We start from the raw sequence: 14,649 nt of genomic DNA on the forward strand, positions 1-14,649 counted from the left end.
CAAGACATATTAAGAACTCTACTCATCTAATTGCGATTCTGTTTTAAAGTTTACTTACGGACATTTCTTGAATCAAATAATTTCATCAATGCCATAGCCATAAGGGGGTGTAGCTCAAGTGGTAGAGCGCTCGCTTCGCATGTGAGAGGCACCGGGATCGATACCCGGCACCTCCAAGTCTTTTTTTTCATGTCACTGTCGATAAACAATCGACCCTAGCACTGTCATAAATCATTTCAATTGGCAAAATGCGCATACTTCAGCATCAACAAAAAACCAACATTTGCAGTTGATGGTCGCAAAGTGCTCCCGTTTACCAAACATATTAAAAACTTTACTCATGTAAATTCTAATTTGTTTTAAAGCTTGCTTACGGACATTTGTTGGGTATTATGATTTTCATCCATGATTTCCAACGTGGGGGTGTAGCTCAAGTGGTAGAGCGCTCGCTTTGCATGTGAGAGGCACCGGGATCGATACCCGGCACTTCCAATTTCTTCGAGATCTTCTTGTCGCTATCGATGCATCAATCAAGCCCAGCACTGTCATCAATCATGACGATTGACAAAATTGTATATTTCAGCATCAACAAAAAGCCGAAATTTGCAGATGTAAGTCGCATGGTGCTCCCGTTTTCAAGACATATTAAGAACTCTACTCATCTAATTGCGATTCTGTTTTAAAGTTTACCTACGGACATTTCATGAATCAAATAATTTCATCAATGCATGGCCATAAGGGGGTGTAGCTCAAGTGGTAGAGCGCTCGCTTTGCATGTGAGAGGCACCGGGATCGATACCCGGCACTTTCAGTTTTTTTGAGATCTTCCTGTCACTATCGATGCATCAATCCAGCCCTGCACTGTCATCAATCATGACGATTGACAACAATGCTTGCTTCAACATCAACAAAAAGCCGAAATTTGCAGAAGTAAGTCGCGTGCTGCTCCTGTTTTCAAGACATATTAGGAACACTACTCATTTATTTGCGATTCTGTTTTAAAGTTTACTTACGGACATTTCTTGAATCAAATAATTTCATCAATGCCATAGCCATAAGGGGGTGTAGCTCAAGTGTTAGAGCGCTCGCTTAGCTTGTGAGAGGCACCGGTATCATTGCCCGCCACTTCCAATTTTCTCGTGTTTTTTTCCTGTCACTGACGTTACATCAGTCGAGCCCAGCACTGTCATCAATCATGACGATTGACAAAAATTTATACTTCAGTATCAACAAAAAGCCGAAATTTGATGATGTAAGTCGCATGGTGCTCCCGTTTTCAAGACATATTAGGAACACTACTCATCTAATTGCGATTCTGTTTTAAAGTTTACCTACGGACATTTCTTGAATCAAATAATTTCATCAATGCATAGCCATAAGGGGGTGTAGCTCAAGTGGTAGAGCGCTCGCTTAGCATGTGAGAGGCACCGGGATCGATACCCGGCACTTCCAATTTTTTCGGGATCTCTTGTCACTATCGATACATCAATCAAGCCCAGCACTGTCATCAATCATGACGATTGACAAAATTGTATACATCAGCATCAACAAAAAGCCGAGATTTGCAGATGTAAGTCTTATGGTGCTCCCGTTTTCAAGACATATTAAGAACTCTACTCATCTAATTGCGATTCTGTTTTAAAGTTTACCTACGGACATTTCATGAATCAAATAACTTCATCAATGCCATAGCCTTTAGGGGGTGTAGCTCAAGTGGTAGAGCGCTCGCTTAGCATGTGAGAGGCACCGGGATCGATGCCCGGCACTTCCAATTTTTTCGTGGTTTTTTCCTGTTACTGTCGATACATCAGTCGAGCCCAGCACTGTCATCAATCATGACGATTGACAAAAATGTATACTTCAGCATCAACAAAAGGCCGAAAGTTGCAGTTGTTAGTCGCATGGTGCTCCCATTTTCAACACATATTAGGAACTCTACTCATTTTATTGCGATTCTGTTTTCAAGTTTACCTACGGACATTTCATGAATCAAATAATTTCATCAATGCATAGCCATAAGGGTGTGTAGCTCAAGTGGTAGAGCGCTCGCTTTGCATGTGAGAGGCACCGGGATCGATACCCGGCACTTCCAATTTTTTCGAGATCTTCTTGTCACTATCGATGCATCCATCCAGCCCTGCACTGTCATCAATCATGACGATCGACGACAATGCTTGCTTCAACATCAACAAAAAGCCGAAATTTGCAGATGTAAATCGCATGGTGCTCCCGTTTTCAAAACATATTAAGAACTCTACTCATCTATTTGCGATTCTGTTTTAAAGTTTACTTACGGACATTTCTTTAGTCAAATAATTTCATCAATGCATAGCCATAAGGGTGTGTAGCTCAAGTGGTAGAGCGCTCGCTTAGCTTGTGAGAGGCACCGGTATCGATGCCCGCCACTTCCAATTTTCTCGTGTTTTTTTCCTGCCACTGACGTTACATCAGTCGAGCCCAGCACTGTCATCAATCATGACGATTGACAAAAATGTATACTTCAGCATCAACAAATTGCCGAATTTTGCAGATGTTAGTCGCATGGTGCTCCCGTTTTCAAGACATATTAGGAACTCTACTCATCTTATTGCAATTCTGTTTTAAACTTTACTTACGGACATTTCATAAATCAAATAACTTCATCAATGCCATAGCCTTAAGGGGGTGTAGCTCAAGTGGTAGAGCGCTCGCTTTGCATGTGAGAGGCACCGGGATCGATACCCGGCACTTCCAATTTCTTCGAGATCTTCTTGTCGCTATTGATGCATCAATCAAGCCCAGCACTGTCATCAATCATGACGATCGACAACAATGCTTGCTTCAACATCAACAAAAAGCCGAAATTTGCAGATGTAAGTCGCATGGTGCTCCCGTTTTCAAGACATATTAAGAACTCTACTCATCTAATTGCGATTCTGTTTCAAAGTTTACTTACGGACATTTCTTGAATCAAATAATTTCATCAATGCCATAGCCATAAGGGGGTGTAGCTCAAGTGGTAGAGCGCTCGCTTAGCTTGTGAGAGGCACCGGTATCGATGCCAGCCACTTCCAATTTTCTCGTGTTTTTTTCCTGTCACTGACGTTACATCAGTCGAGCCCAGCACTGTCATCAATCATGACGATTGACAGAAATGTATACTTCAGCATCAACAAAATGCCGAAATTTGCAGATGTAAGTCGCATGGTGCTCCCGTTTTCAAGACATATTAGGAACTCTACTCATCTTATTGCGATTCTGTTTTAAAGTTTACTTACGGACATTTCTTGAATCAAATAACTTCATCAATGCCATAGCCATAAGGGGGTGTAGCTCAAGTGGTAGAGCGCTCGCTTAGCATATGAGAGGCACCGGGATCGATACCCGGCACTTCCAATTTTTTCGGGATCTCTTGTCACTATCGATACATCAATCAAGCCCAGCACTGTCATCAATCATGTCGATCGACAACAATGCTTGCTTCAACATCAACAAAAAGCCGAAATTTGCAGATGTAAGTCGCATGGTGCTCCCGTTTTCAAGACATTTTAGGAACTCTACTCTTCTATTTGCGATTCTGTTTTAAAGTTTACTTACGGACATTTCTTTAGTCAAATAATTTTATCAATGCATAGCCATAAGGGTGTGTAGCTCAAGTGGTAGAGCGCTCGCTCAGCATGTGAGAGGCACCGGGATCGATACCCGGCACTTCCAATTTTTTCGAGATCTTCCTGTCACTATCGATGCATCAATCCAGCCCTGCACTGTCATCAATCATGACGATTGACAACAATGCTTGCTTCAACATCAACAAAAAGCCGAAATTTGCAGATGTAAGTCGCATGGTGCTCCCGTTTTCAAGACATATTAAGAACTCTACTCATCTAATTGCGATTCTGTTTTAAAGTTTACTTACGGACATTTCTTGAATCAAGTAATTTCATCAATGCCATAGCCATAAGGGGGTGTAGCTCAAGTGGTAGAGCGCTCGCTTCGCATGTGAGAGGCACCGGGATCGATACCCGGCACCTCCAAGTCTTTTTTTTCATGTCACTGTCGATAAACATTCGAGCCTAGCACTGTCATAAATCATTTCAATTGGCAAAATGCGCATATTTCAGCATCAACAAAAAACCAACATTTGCAGTTGATGGTCGCAAGGTGCTCCCGTTTACCAAGCATATTAAAAACTTTACTCATGTAAATTCTAATTTGTTTTAAAGCTTGCTTACGGACATTTGTTGGGTATTATGATTTTCATCCATGATTTACGACGTGGGGGTGTAGCTCAAGTGGTAGAGCGCTCGCTTAGCATGTGAGAGGCACCGGGATCGATGCCCGGCACTTCCAATTTTTTCGTGTTTTTTTCCTAATACTGTCGATACATCAGTCGAGCCCAGCACTGTCATCAATGATGACGATTGACAATAATGTATACTTCAGCATCAACAAAATGCCGAAAGTTGCAGTTGTTAGTCGCATGGTGCTCCCGTTTTCAACACATATTAGGAACTCTACTCATTTTATTGCGATTCTGTTTTAAAGTTTACCTACGGACATTTCATGAATCAAATAATTTCATCAATGCATAGCCATAAGGGGGTGTAGCTCAAGTGGTAGAGCGCTCGCTTTGCATGTGAGAGGCACCGGGATCGATACCCGGCACTTCCAATTTTTTCGAGATCTTCTTGTCACTATCGATGCATCAATCCAGCCCTGCACTATCATCAATCATGACGATCGACAACAATGCTTGCTTCAACATCAACAAAAAGCCGAAATTTGCAGATGTAAGTCGCATGGTGCTCCCGTTTTCAAGACATATTAGGAACTCTACTCTTCTATTTGCGATTCTGTTTTAAAGTTTATTTACGGACATTTCTTTAGTCAAATAATTTCATCAATGCATAGCCATAAGGGTGTGTAGCTCAAGTGGTAGAGCGCTCGCTTAGCTTGTGAGAGGCACCGGTATCGATGCCCGCCACTTCCAATTTTCTCGTGTTTTTTTCCTGCCACTGTCGATACATCAGTCGAGCCCAGCACTGTCATCAATCATGACGATTGACAAAAATGTATACTTCAGCATCAACAAAAAGCCGAAGTTTGCAGATGTAAGTGGCATGGTGCTCCCGTTTTCCAGACCTATTAGGAACTCTACTCATCTTATTGCGATTCTGTTTTAAAGTTTACTTACGGACATTTCATGAATCAAATTATTTCATCAATGCCATAGCCATAAGGGGGTGTAGCTCAAGTGGTAGATGGCTCGCTTAGCATGTGAGAGGCACCGGGATCGATACCCGGCACTTCCAATTTTTATCGGGATCTTCTTGTCACTATCGAAACATCAATCAAGCCCAGCACTGTCATCAATCATGACGATGGACAGAAATGTATACTTCAGCATCAACAAAAAGCTGAAATTTGCAGATGTAAAAGTCGCATGGTGCCAACGTTTTCAAAACATATTAGGAATTCTACTCATCTATTTGCTATTCTGTTTTAAAGTTTACTTACGGACATTTCTTTAGTCAAATAATTTCATCAAGGCATAGCCATAAGGGTGTGTAGCTCAAGTGGTAGAGCGCTCGCTTAGCATGTGAGAGGCACCGGGATCGATACCCGGCACTTCCAATTTTTTCGAGATCTTCCTGTCACTATCGATGCATCAATCCAGCCCTGCACTGTCATCAATCATGACGATTGACAACAATGCTTGCTTCAACATCAACAAAAAGCCGAAATTTGCAGATGTAAGTCGCATGGTGCTCCCGTTTTCACGACATATTAAGAACTCTACTCATCTAATTGCGATTCTGTTTTAAAGTTTACTTACGGACATTTCTTGAATCAAATAATTTCATCAATGCCATAGCCATAAGGGGGTGTAGCTCAAGTGGTAGAGCGCTCGCTTCGCATGTGAGAGGCACCGGTATCGATGCCCGCCACTTCCAATTTTCTCGTGTTTTTTTCCTGCCACTGTCGATACATCAGTCGAGCCCAGCACTGTCATCAATCATGACGATTGACAAAAATGTATACTTCAGCATCAACAAAAAGCCGAAGTTTGCAGATGTAAGTGGCATGGTGCTCCCGTTTTCAAGACATATTAGGAACTCTACTCATCTTATTGCAATTCTGTTTTAAAGTTTACTTACGGACATTTCATAAATCAAATAACTTCATCAATGCCATAGCCATAAGGGGGTGTAGCTCAAGTGGTAGAGCGCTCGCTTTGCATGTGAGAGGCACCGGGATCGATACCCGGCACTTCCAATTTCTTCGAGATCTTCTTGTCGCTATCGATGCATCAATCAAGCCCAGCACTGTCATCAATCATGACGATTGACAAAATTGTATATTTCAGCATCAACAAAAAGCCGAAATTTGCAGATGTAAGTCGCATGGTGCTCCCGTTTTTAAGACATATTAAGAACTCTACTCATCTAATTGCGATTCTGTTTTAAAGTTTACCTACGGACATTTCATGAATCAAATAATTTCATCAATGCATGGCCATAAGGGGGTGTAGCTCAAGTGGTAGAGCGCTCGCTTTGCATGTGAGAGGCACCGGGATCGATACCCGGCACTTTCAGTTTTTTTGAGATCTTCCTGTCACTATCGATGCATCAATCCAGCCCTGCACTGTCATCAATCATGACGATTGACAACAATGCTTGCTTCAACATCAACAAAAAGCCGAAATTTGCAGAAGTAAGTCGCGTGCTGCTCCTGTTTTCAAGACATATTAGGAACACTACTCATTTATTTGCGATTCTGTTTTAAAGTTTACTTACGGACATTTCTTGAATCAAATAATTTCATCAATGCCATAGCCATAAGGGGGTGTAGCTCAAGTGTTAGAGCGCTCGCTTAGCTTGTGAGAGGCACCGGTATCATTGCCCGCCACTTCCAATTTTCTCGTGTTTTTTTCCTGTCACTGACGTTACATCAGTCGAGCCCAGCACTGTCATCAATCATGACGATTGACAAAAATTTATACTTCAGTATCAACAAAAAGCCGAAATTTGATGATGTAAGTCGCATGGTGCTCCCGTTTTCAAGACATATTAGGAACACTACTCATCTAATTGCGATTCTGTTTTAAAGTTTACCTACGGACATTTCTTGAATCAAATAATTTCATCAATGCATAGCCATAAGGGGGTGTAGCTCAAGTGGTAGAGCGCTCGCTTAGCATGTGAGAGGCACCGGGATCGATACCCGGCACTTCCAATTTTTTCGGGATCTCTTGTCACTATCGATACATCAATCAAGCCCAGCACTGTCATCAATCATGACGATTGACAAAATTGTATACATCAGCATCAACAAAAAGCCGAAATTTGCAGATGTAAGTCTTATGGTGCTCCCGTTTTCAAGACATATTAAGAACTCTACTCATCTAATTGCGATTCTGTTTTAAAGTTTACCTACGGACATTTCATGAATCAAATAACTTCATCAATGCCATAGCCTTTAGGGGGTGTAGCTCAAGTGGTAGAGCGCTCGCTTGGCATGTGAGAGGCACCGGGATCGATGCCCGGCACTTCCAATTTTTTCGTGGTTTTTTCCTGTTACTGTCGATACATCAGTCGAGCCCAGCACTGTCATCAATCATGACGATTGACAAAAATGTATACTTCAGCATCAACAAAAGGCCGAAAGTTGCAGTTGTTAGTCGCATGGTGCTCCCATTTTCAACACATATTAGGAACTCTACTCATTTTATTGCGATTCTGTTTTAAAGTTTACCTACGGACATTTCATGAATCAAATAATTTCATCAATGCATAGCCATAAGGGGGTGTAGCTCAAGTGGTAGAGCGCTCGCTTTGCATGTGAGAGGCACCGGGATCGATACCCGGCACTTCCAATTTTTTCGAGATCTTCTTGTCACTATCGATGCATCCATCCAGCCCTGCACTGTCATCAATCATGACGATCGACAACAATGCTTGCTTCAACATCAACAAAAAGCCGAAATTTGCAGATGTAAATCGCATGGTGCTCCCGTTTTCAAAACATATTAAGAACTCTACTCATCTATTTGCGATTCTGTTTTAAAGTTTACTTACGGACATTTCTTTAGTCAAATAATTTCATCAATGCATAGCCATAAGGGTGTGTAGCTCAAGTGGTAGAGCGCTCGCTTAGCTTGTGAGAGGCACCGGTATCGATGCCCGCCACTTCCAATTTTCTCGTGTTTTTTTCCTGCCACTGACGTTACATCAGTCGAGCCCAGCACTGTCAGCAATCATGACGATTGACAAAAATGTATACTTCAGCATCAACAAATTGCCGAATTTTGCAGATGTTAGTCGCATGGTGCTCCCGTTTTCAAGACATATTAGGAACTCTACTCATCTTATTGCAATTCTGTTTTAAACTTTACTTACGGACATTTCATAAATCAAATAACTTCATCAATGCCATAGCCTTAAGGGGGTGTAGCTCAAGTGGTAGAGCGCTCGCTTTGCATGTGAGAGGCACCGGGATCGATACCCGGCACTTCCAATTTCTTCGAGATCTTCTTGTCGCTATTGATGCATCAATCAAGCCCAGCACTGTCATCAATCATGACGATCGACAACAATGCTTGCTTCAACATCAACAAAAAGCCGAAATTTGCAGATGTAAGTCGCATGGTGCTCCCGTTTTCAAGACATATTAAGAACTCTACTCATCTAATTGCGATTCTGTTTTAAAGTTTACTTACGGACATTTCTTGAATCAAATAATTTCATCAATGCCATAGCCATAAGGGGGTGTAGCTCAAGTGTAGAGCGCTCGCTTCGCATGTGAGAGGCACCGGGATCGATGCCCGGCACCTCCAAGTCTTTTTTTTCATGTCACTGTCGATAAACAATCGACCCTAGCACTGTCATAAATCATTTCAATTGGCAAAATGCGCATACTTCAGCATCAACAAAAAACCAACATTTGCAGTTGATGGTCGCAAAGTGCTCCCGTTTACCAAACATATTAAAAACTTTACTCATGTAAATTCTAATTTGTTTTAAAGCTTGCTTACGGACATTTGTTGGGTATTATGATTTTCATCCATGATTTCCAACGTGGGGGTGTAGCTCAAGTGGTAGAGCGCTCGCTTTGCATGTGAGAGGCACCGGGATCGATACCCGGCACTTCCATTTTCTTCGAGATCTTCTTGTCGCTATCGATGCATCAATCAAGCCCAGCACTGTCATCAATCATGATGATTGACAAAATTGTATATTTCAGCATCAACAAAAAGCCGAAATTTGCAGATGTAAGTCGCATGGTGCTCTCGTTTTCAAGACATATTAAGAACTCTACTCATTTTATTGCGATTCTGTTTTAAAGTTTACCTACGGACATTTCATGAATCAATTAATTTCATCAATGCATAGCCATAAGGGGGTGTAGCTCAAGTGGTAGAGTGCTCGCTTTGCATGTGAGAGGCACCGGGATCGATACCCGGCACTTCCAATTTTTTCGGGATCTTTTTGTCACTATCGATACATCAATCAAGCCCAGCACTGTCATCAATCATGACGATTGACAAAAATGTATACTTCAGCATCAACAAAAAGCTGAAATTTGCAGATGTAAAAGTCGCATGGTGCTCCCGTTTTCAAGACATATTAGGAACTCTACTCATCTATTTGCGATTCTGTTTTAAAGTTTACTTACGGACATTTCTTTAGTCAAATAATTTCATCAATGCATAGCCATAAGGGTGTGTAGCTCAAGTGGTAGAGCGCTCGCTTAGCTTGTGAGAGGCACCGGTATCGATGCCCGCCACTTCCAATTTTCTCGTGTTTTTTTCCTGTCACTCATGTTACATCAGTCGAGCCCAGCACTGTCATCAATCATGACGATTGACAAAAATGTATACTTCAGCATCAACAAATAGCCGAATTTTGCAGATGTAAGTCGCATGGTGCTCCCGTTTTCAAGACATATTAAGAACTCTACTCATCTTATTGCAATTCTGTTTTAAAGTTTACTTACGGATATTTCATAAATCAAATAACTTCATCAATGCCATAGCCATAAGGGGGTGTAGCTCAAGTGGTAGAGCGCTCGCTTAGCTTGTGAGAGGCACCGGTTTCGATGCCAGCCACTTCCAATTTTCTCGTGTTTTTTTCCTGTCACTGACGTTACATCAGTCGAGCCCAGCACTGTCATCAATCATGACGATTGACAAAATTGTATATTTCAGCATCAACAAAAAGCCGAAATTTGCAGATGTAAGTCGCATGGTGCTCCCGTTTTCAAGACATATTAGGAACTCTACTCTTCTATTTGCGATTCTGTTTTAAAGTTTACTTACGGACATTTCTTTAGTCAAATAATTTCATCAATGCATAGCCATAAGGGTGTGTAGCTCAAGTGGTAGAGCGCTCGCTTCGCATGTGAGAGGCACCGGGATCGATACCCGGCACCTCCAAGTCTTTTTTTTCATGTCGCTGTCGATAAACATTCGAGCCTAGCACTGTCATAAATCATTTCAATTGGCAAAATGCGCATATTTCAGCATCAACAAAAAACCAACATTTGCAGTTGATGGTCGCAAGGTGCTCCCGTTTACCAAGCATATTAAAAACTTTACTCATGTAAATTCTAATTTGTTTTAAAGCTTGCTTACGGACATTTGTTGGGTATTATGATTTTCATCCATGATTTACGACGTGGGGGTGTAGCTCAAGTGGTAGAGCGCTCGCTTAGCATGTGAGAGGCACCGGGATCGATGCCCGGCACTTCCAATTTTTTCGTGTTTTTTTCCTAATACTGTCGATACATCAGTCGAGCCCGGCACTGTCATCAATGATGACGATTGACAATAATGTATACTTCAGCATCAACAAAATGCCGAAAGTTGCAGTTGTTAGTCGCATGGTGCTCCCGTTTTCAACACATATTAGGAACTCTACTCATTTTATTGCGATTCTGTTTTAAAGTTTACCTACGGACATTTCATGAATCAAATAATTTCATCAATGCATAGCCATAAGGCGGTGTAGCTCAAGTGGTAGAGCGCTCGCTTTGCATGTGAGAGGCACCGGGATCGATACCCGGCACTTCCAATTTTTTCGAGATCTTCTTGTCACTATCGATGCATCAATCCAGCCCTGCACTATCATCAATCATGACGATCGACAACAATGCTTGCTTCAACATCAACAAAAAGCCGAAATTTGCAGATGTAAGTCGCATGGTGCTCCCGTTTTCAAGACATATTAGGAACTCTACTCTTCTATTTGCGATTCTGTTTTAAAGTTTACTTACGGACATTTCTTTAGTCAAATAATTTCATCAATGCATAGCCATAAGGGTGTGTAGCTCAAGTGGTAGAGCGCTCGCTTAGCTTGTGAGAGGCACCGGTATCGATGCCCGCCACTTCCAATTTTCTCGTGTTTTTTTCCTGCCACTGTCGATACATCAGTCGAGCCCAGCACTGTCATCAATCATGACGATTGACAAAAATGTATACTTCAGCATCAACAAAAAGCCGAAGTTTGCAGATGTAAGTGGCATGGTGCTCCCGTTTTCCAGACCTCTTAGGAACTCTACTCATCTTATTGCGATTCTGTTTTAAAGTTTACTTACGGACATTTCATGAATCAAATTATTTCATCAATGCCATAGCCATAAGGGGGTGTAGCTCAAGTGGTAGATGGCTCGCTTAGCATGTGAGAGGCACCGGGATCGATACCCGGCACTTCCAATTTTTATCGGGATCTTCTTGTCACTATCGAAACATCAATCAAGCCCAGCACTGTCATCAATCATGACGATGGACAGAAATGTATACTTCAGCATCAACAAAAAGCTGAAATTTGCAGATGTAAAAGTCGCATGGTGCCAACGTTTTCAAAACATATTTGGAATTCTACTCATCTCTTTGCGATTCTGTTTTAAAGTTTACTTACGGACATTTCTTTAGTCAAATAATTTCATCAAGGCATAGCCATAAGGGTGTGTAGCTCAAGTGGTAGAGCGCTCGCTTAGCATGTGAGAGGCACCGGGATCGATACCCGGCACTTCCAATTTTTTCGAGATCTTCCTGTCACTATCGATGCATCAATCCAGCCCTGCACTGTCATCAATCATGACGAATGACAACAATGCTTGCTTCAACATCAACAAAAAGCCGAAATTTGCAGATGTAAGTCGCATGGTGCTCCCGTTTTCACGACATATTAAGAACTCTACTCATCTAATTGCGATTCTGTTTTAAAGTTTACTTACGGACATTTCTTGAATCAAATAATTTCATCAATGCCATAGCCATAAGGGGGTGTAGCTCAAGTGGTAGAGCGCTCGCTTCGCATGTGAGAGGCACCGGTATCGATGCCCGCCACTTCCAATTTTCTCGTGTTTTTTTCCTGCCACTGTCGATACATCAGTCGAGCCCAGCACTGTCATCAATCATGACGATTGACAAAAATGTATACTTCAGCATCAACAAAAAGCCGAAGTTTGCAGATGTAAGTGGCATGGTGCTCCCGTTTTCAAGACATATTAGGAACTCTACTCATCTTATTGCAATTCTGTTTTAAAGTTTACTTACGGACATTTCATAAATCAAATAACTTCATCAATGCCATAGCCATAAGGGGGTGTAGCTCAAGTGGTAGAGCGCTCGCTTTGCATGTGAGAGGCACCGGGATCGATACCCGGCACTTCCAATTTTTTCGAGATCTTCTTGTCGCTATCGATGCATCAATCAAGCCCAGCACTGTCATCAATCATGACGATTGACAAAATTGTATATTTCAGCATCAACAAAAAGCCGAAATTTGCAGATGTAAGTCGCATGGTGCTCCCGTTTTCAAGACATATTAAGAACTCTACTCATCTAATTGCGATTCTGTTTTAAAGTTTACCTACGGACATTTCATGAATCAAATAATTTCATCAATGCATGGCCATGAGGGGGTGTAGCTCAAGTGGTAGAGCGCTCGCTTTGCATGTGAGAGGCACCGGGATCGATACCCGGCACTTCCAATTTTTTTGGAGATCTTCCTGTCACTATCGATGCATCAATCCAGCCCTGCACTGTCATCAATCATGACGATTGACAACAATGCTTGCTTCAACATCAACAAAAAGCCGAAATTTGCAGATGTAAGTCGCATGGTGCTCCCGTTTTCAAGACATATTAAGAACTCTACTCATCTAATTGCGATTCTGTTTTAAAGTTTACCTACGGACATTTCTTGAATCAAATAATTTCATCAATGCCATAGCCATAAGGGGGTGTAGCTCAAGTGGTAGAGCGCTCGCTTCGCATGTGAGAGGCACCGGGATCGATACCCGGCACCTCCAAGTCTTTTTTTTCATGTCACTGTCGATAAACATTCGAGCCTAGCACTGTCATAAATCATTTCAATTGGCAAAATGCGCATATTTCAGCATCAACAAAAAACCAACATTTGCAGTTGATGGTCGCAAGGTGCTCCCGTTTCCCAAGCATATTAAAAACTTTACTCATGTAAATTCTAATTTGTTTTAAAGCTTGCTTACGGACATTTGTTGGGTATTATGATTTTCATCCATGATTTATGATGTGGGGGTGTAGCTCAAGTGGTAGAGCGCTCGCTTAGCATGTGAGAAGCACCGGGATCGATGCCCGGCACTTCCAATTTTTTCGTGTTTTTTTCCTGTTACTGTCGATACATCAGTCGAGCCCAGCACTGTCATCAATCATGACGATTGACAAAAATGTATACTTCAGCATCAACAAAAAGCCGAAAGTTGCAGTTGTTAGTCGCATGGTGCTCCCGTTTTCAAGACATATTAGGAACTCTACTCATTTTATTGCGATTCTGTTTTAAAGTTTACCTACGGACATTTCATGAATCAAATAATTTCATCAATGCATAGCCATAAGGGGGTGTAGCTCAAGTGGTAGAGCGCTCGCTTTGCATGTGAGAGGCACCGGGATCGATACCCGGCACTTCCAATTTTTTCGAGATCTTCTTGTCGCTATCGATGCATCAATCCAGCCCTGCACTGTCATCAATCATGGCGATCGACAACAATGCTTGCTTCAACATCAACAAAAAGCCGAAATTTGCAGATGTAAGTCGCATGGTGCTCCCGTTTTCAAGACATATTAGGAACTCTACTCTTCTATTTGCGATTCTGTTTTAAAGTTTACTCACGGACATTTCTTTAGTCAAATAATTTCATCAATGCATAGCCATAAGGGTGTGTAGCTCAAGTGGTAGAGCGCTCGCTTAGCTTGTGAGAGGCACCGGTATCGACGCCCGCCACTTCCAATTTTCTCGTGTTTTTTTCCTGCCACTGTCGATACATCAGTCGAGCCCAGCACTGTCATCAATCATGACGATTGACAAAAATGTATACTTCAGCATCAACAAAAAGCCGAAGTTTGCAGATGTAAGTGGCATGGTGCTCCCGTTTTCCAGACCTATTAGGAACTCTACTCATCATATTGCGATTCAGTTTTAAAGTTTACTTACGGACATTTCATGAATCAAATTATTTCATCAATGCCATAGCCATAAGGGGGTGTAGCTCAAGTGGTAGAGCGCTCGCTTAGCATGTGAGAGGCACCGGGATCGATACCCGGCACTTCCAATTTTTATTGGGATCTTCTTGTCACTATCGAAACATCAATCAAGCCCAGCACTGTCATCAATCATGACGATGGAC

At 42.0% G+C, this 14,649-nt stretch overlaps 1 protein-coding gene and 23 non-coding genes across 24 annotated transcripts in view; all 24 read left to right on the forward strand.

Annotated features, from left to right (window-relative positions):
* LOC137408854 (trifunctional purine biosynthetic protein adenosine-3-like) overlaps positions 1-14,649 on the forward strand; it is a 139,341-nt gene that overhangs the window by 93,153 nt on the left and 31,539 nt on the right. The gene's annotated exons all lie outside the window — the stretch shown is intronic.
* On the forward strand, positions 104-176 carry Trnaa-cgc (transfer RNA alanine (anticodon CGC)). The gene has a single exon. It is a non-coding gene; the product is annotated as a tRNA-Ala (tRNA).
* Positions 420-492, forward strand: Trnaa-ugc (transfer RNA alanine (anticodon UGC)). Its single transcript has one exon. It is a non-coding gene; the product is annotated as a tRNA-Ala (tRNA).
* Positions 739-811, forward strand: Trnaa-ugc (transfer RNA alanine (anticodon UGC)). Its single transcript has one exon. It is a non-coding gene; the product is annotated as a tRNA-Ala (tRNA).
* On the forward strand, positions 1,380-1,452 carry Trnaa-agc (transfer RNA alanine (anticodon AGC)). Its single transcript has one exon. It is a non-coding gene; the product is annotated as a tRNA-Ala (tRNA).
* Trnaa-agc (transfer RNA alanine (anticodon AGC)) lies at positions 1,699-1,771 on the forward strand. The gene has a single exon. It is a non-coding gene; the product is annotated as a tRNA-Ala (tRNA).
* Trnaa-ugc (transfer RNA alanine (anticodon UGC)) lies at positions 2,661-2,733 on the forward strand. The gene has a single exon. It is a non-coding gene; the product is annotated as a tRNA-Ala (tRNA).
* On the forward strand, positions 3,941-4,013 carry Trnaa-cgc (transfer RNA alanine (anticodon CGC)). The gene has a single exon. It is a non-coding gene; the product is annotated as a tRNA-Ala (tRNA).
* Positions 4,257-4,329, forward strand: Trnaa-agc (transfer RNA alanine (anticodon AGC)). The gene has a single exon. It is a non-coding gene; the product is annotated as a tRNA-Ala (tRNA).
* On the forward strand, positions 4,578-4,650 carry Trnaa-ugc (transfer RNA alanine (anticodon UGC)). Its single transcript has one exon. It is a non-coding gene; the product is annotated as a tRNA-Ala (tRNA).
* On the forward strand, positions 6,183-6,255 carry Trnaa-ugc (transfer RNA alanine (anticodon UGC)). The gene has a single exon. It is a non-coding gene; the product is annotated as a tRNA-Ala (tRNA).
* On the forward strand, positions 6,502-6,574 carry Trnaa-ugc (transfer RNA alanine (anticodon UGC)). The gene has a single exon. It is a non-coding gene; the product is annotated as a tRNA-Ala (tRNA).
* Positions 7,143-7,215, forward strand: Trnaa-agc (transfer RNA alanine (anticodon AGC)). Its single transcript has one exon. It is a non-coding gene; the product is annotated as a tRNA-Ala (tRNA).
* Positions 7,462-7,534, forward strand: Trnaa-ggc (transfer RNA alanine (anticodon GGC)). The gene has a single exon. It is a non-coding gene; the product is annotated as a tRNA-Ala (tRNA).
* Positions 7,783-7,855, forward strand: Trnaa-ugc (transfer RNA alanine (anticodon UGC)). The gene has a single exon. It is a non-coding gene; the product is annotated as a tRNA-Ala (tRNA).
* Positions 8,424-8,496, forward strand: Trnaa-ugc (transfer RNA alanine (anticodon UGC)). Its single transcript has one exon. It is a non-coding gene; the product is annotated as a tRNA-Ala (tRNA).
* Trnaa-ugc (transfer RNA alanine (anticodon UGC)) lies at positions 9,059-9,131 on the forward strand. The gene has a single exon. It is a non-coding gene; the product is annotated as a tRNA-Ala (tRNA).
* Positions 9,378-9,450, forward strand: Trnaa-ugc (transfer RNA alanine (anticodon UGC)). The gene has a single exon. It is a non-coding gene; the product is annotated as a tRNA-Ala (tRNA).
* On the forward strand, positions 10,658-10,730 carry Trnaa-agc (transfer RNA alanine (anticodon AGC)). The gene has a single exon. It is a non-coding gene; the product is annotated as a tRNA-Ala (tRNA).
* Positions 12,584-12,656, forward strand: Trnaa-ugc (transfer RNA alanine (anticodon UGC)). Its single transcript has one exon. It is a non-coding gene; the product is annotated as a tRNA-Ala (tRNA).
* On the forward strand, positions 12,903-12,975 carry Trnaa-ugc (transfer RNA alanine (anticodon UGC)). The gene has a single exon. It is a non-coding gene; the product is annotated as a tRNA-Ala (tRNA).
* Positions 13,224-13,296, forward strand: Trnaa-cgc (transfer RNA alanine (anticodon CGC)). Its single transcript has one exon. It is a non-coding gene; the product is annotated as a tRNA-Ala (tRNA).
* Trnaa-ugc (transfer RNA alanine (anticodon UGC)) lies at positions 13,861-13,933 on the forward strand. The gene has a single exon. It is a non-coding gene; the product is annotated as a tRNA-Ala (tRNA).
* Positions 14,502-14,574, forward strand: Trnaa-agc (transfer RNA alanine (anticodon AGC)). The gene has a single exon. It is a non-coding gene; the product is annotated as a tRNA-Ala (tRNA).

The sequence above is a fragment of the Watersipora subatra genome, chromosome 11 (genome assembly GCF_963576615.1).
Source record: "Watersipora subatra chromosome 11, tzWatSuba1.1, whole genome shotgun sequence".
NCBI lineage: Eukaryota > Metazoa > Bryozoa > Gymnolaemata > Cheilostomatida > Watersiporidae > Watersipora > Watersipora subatra.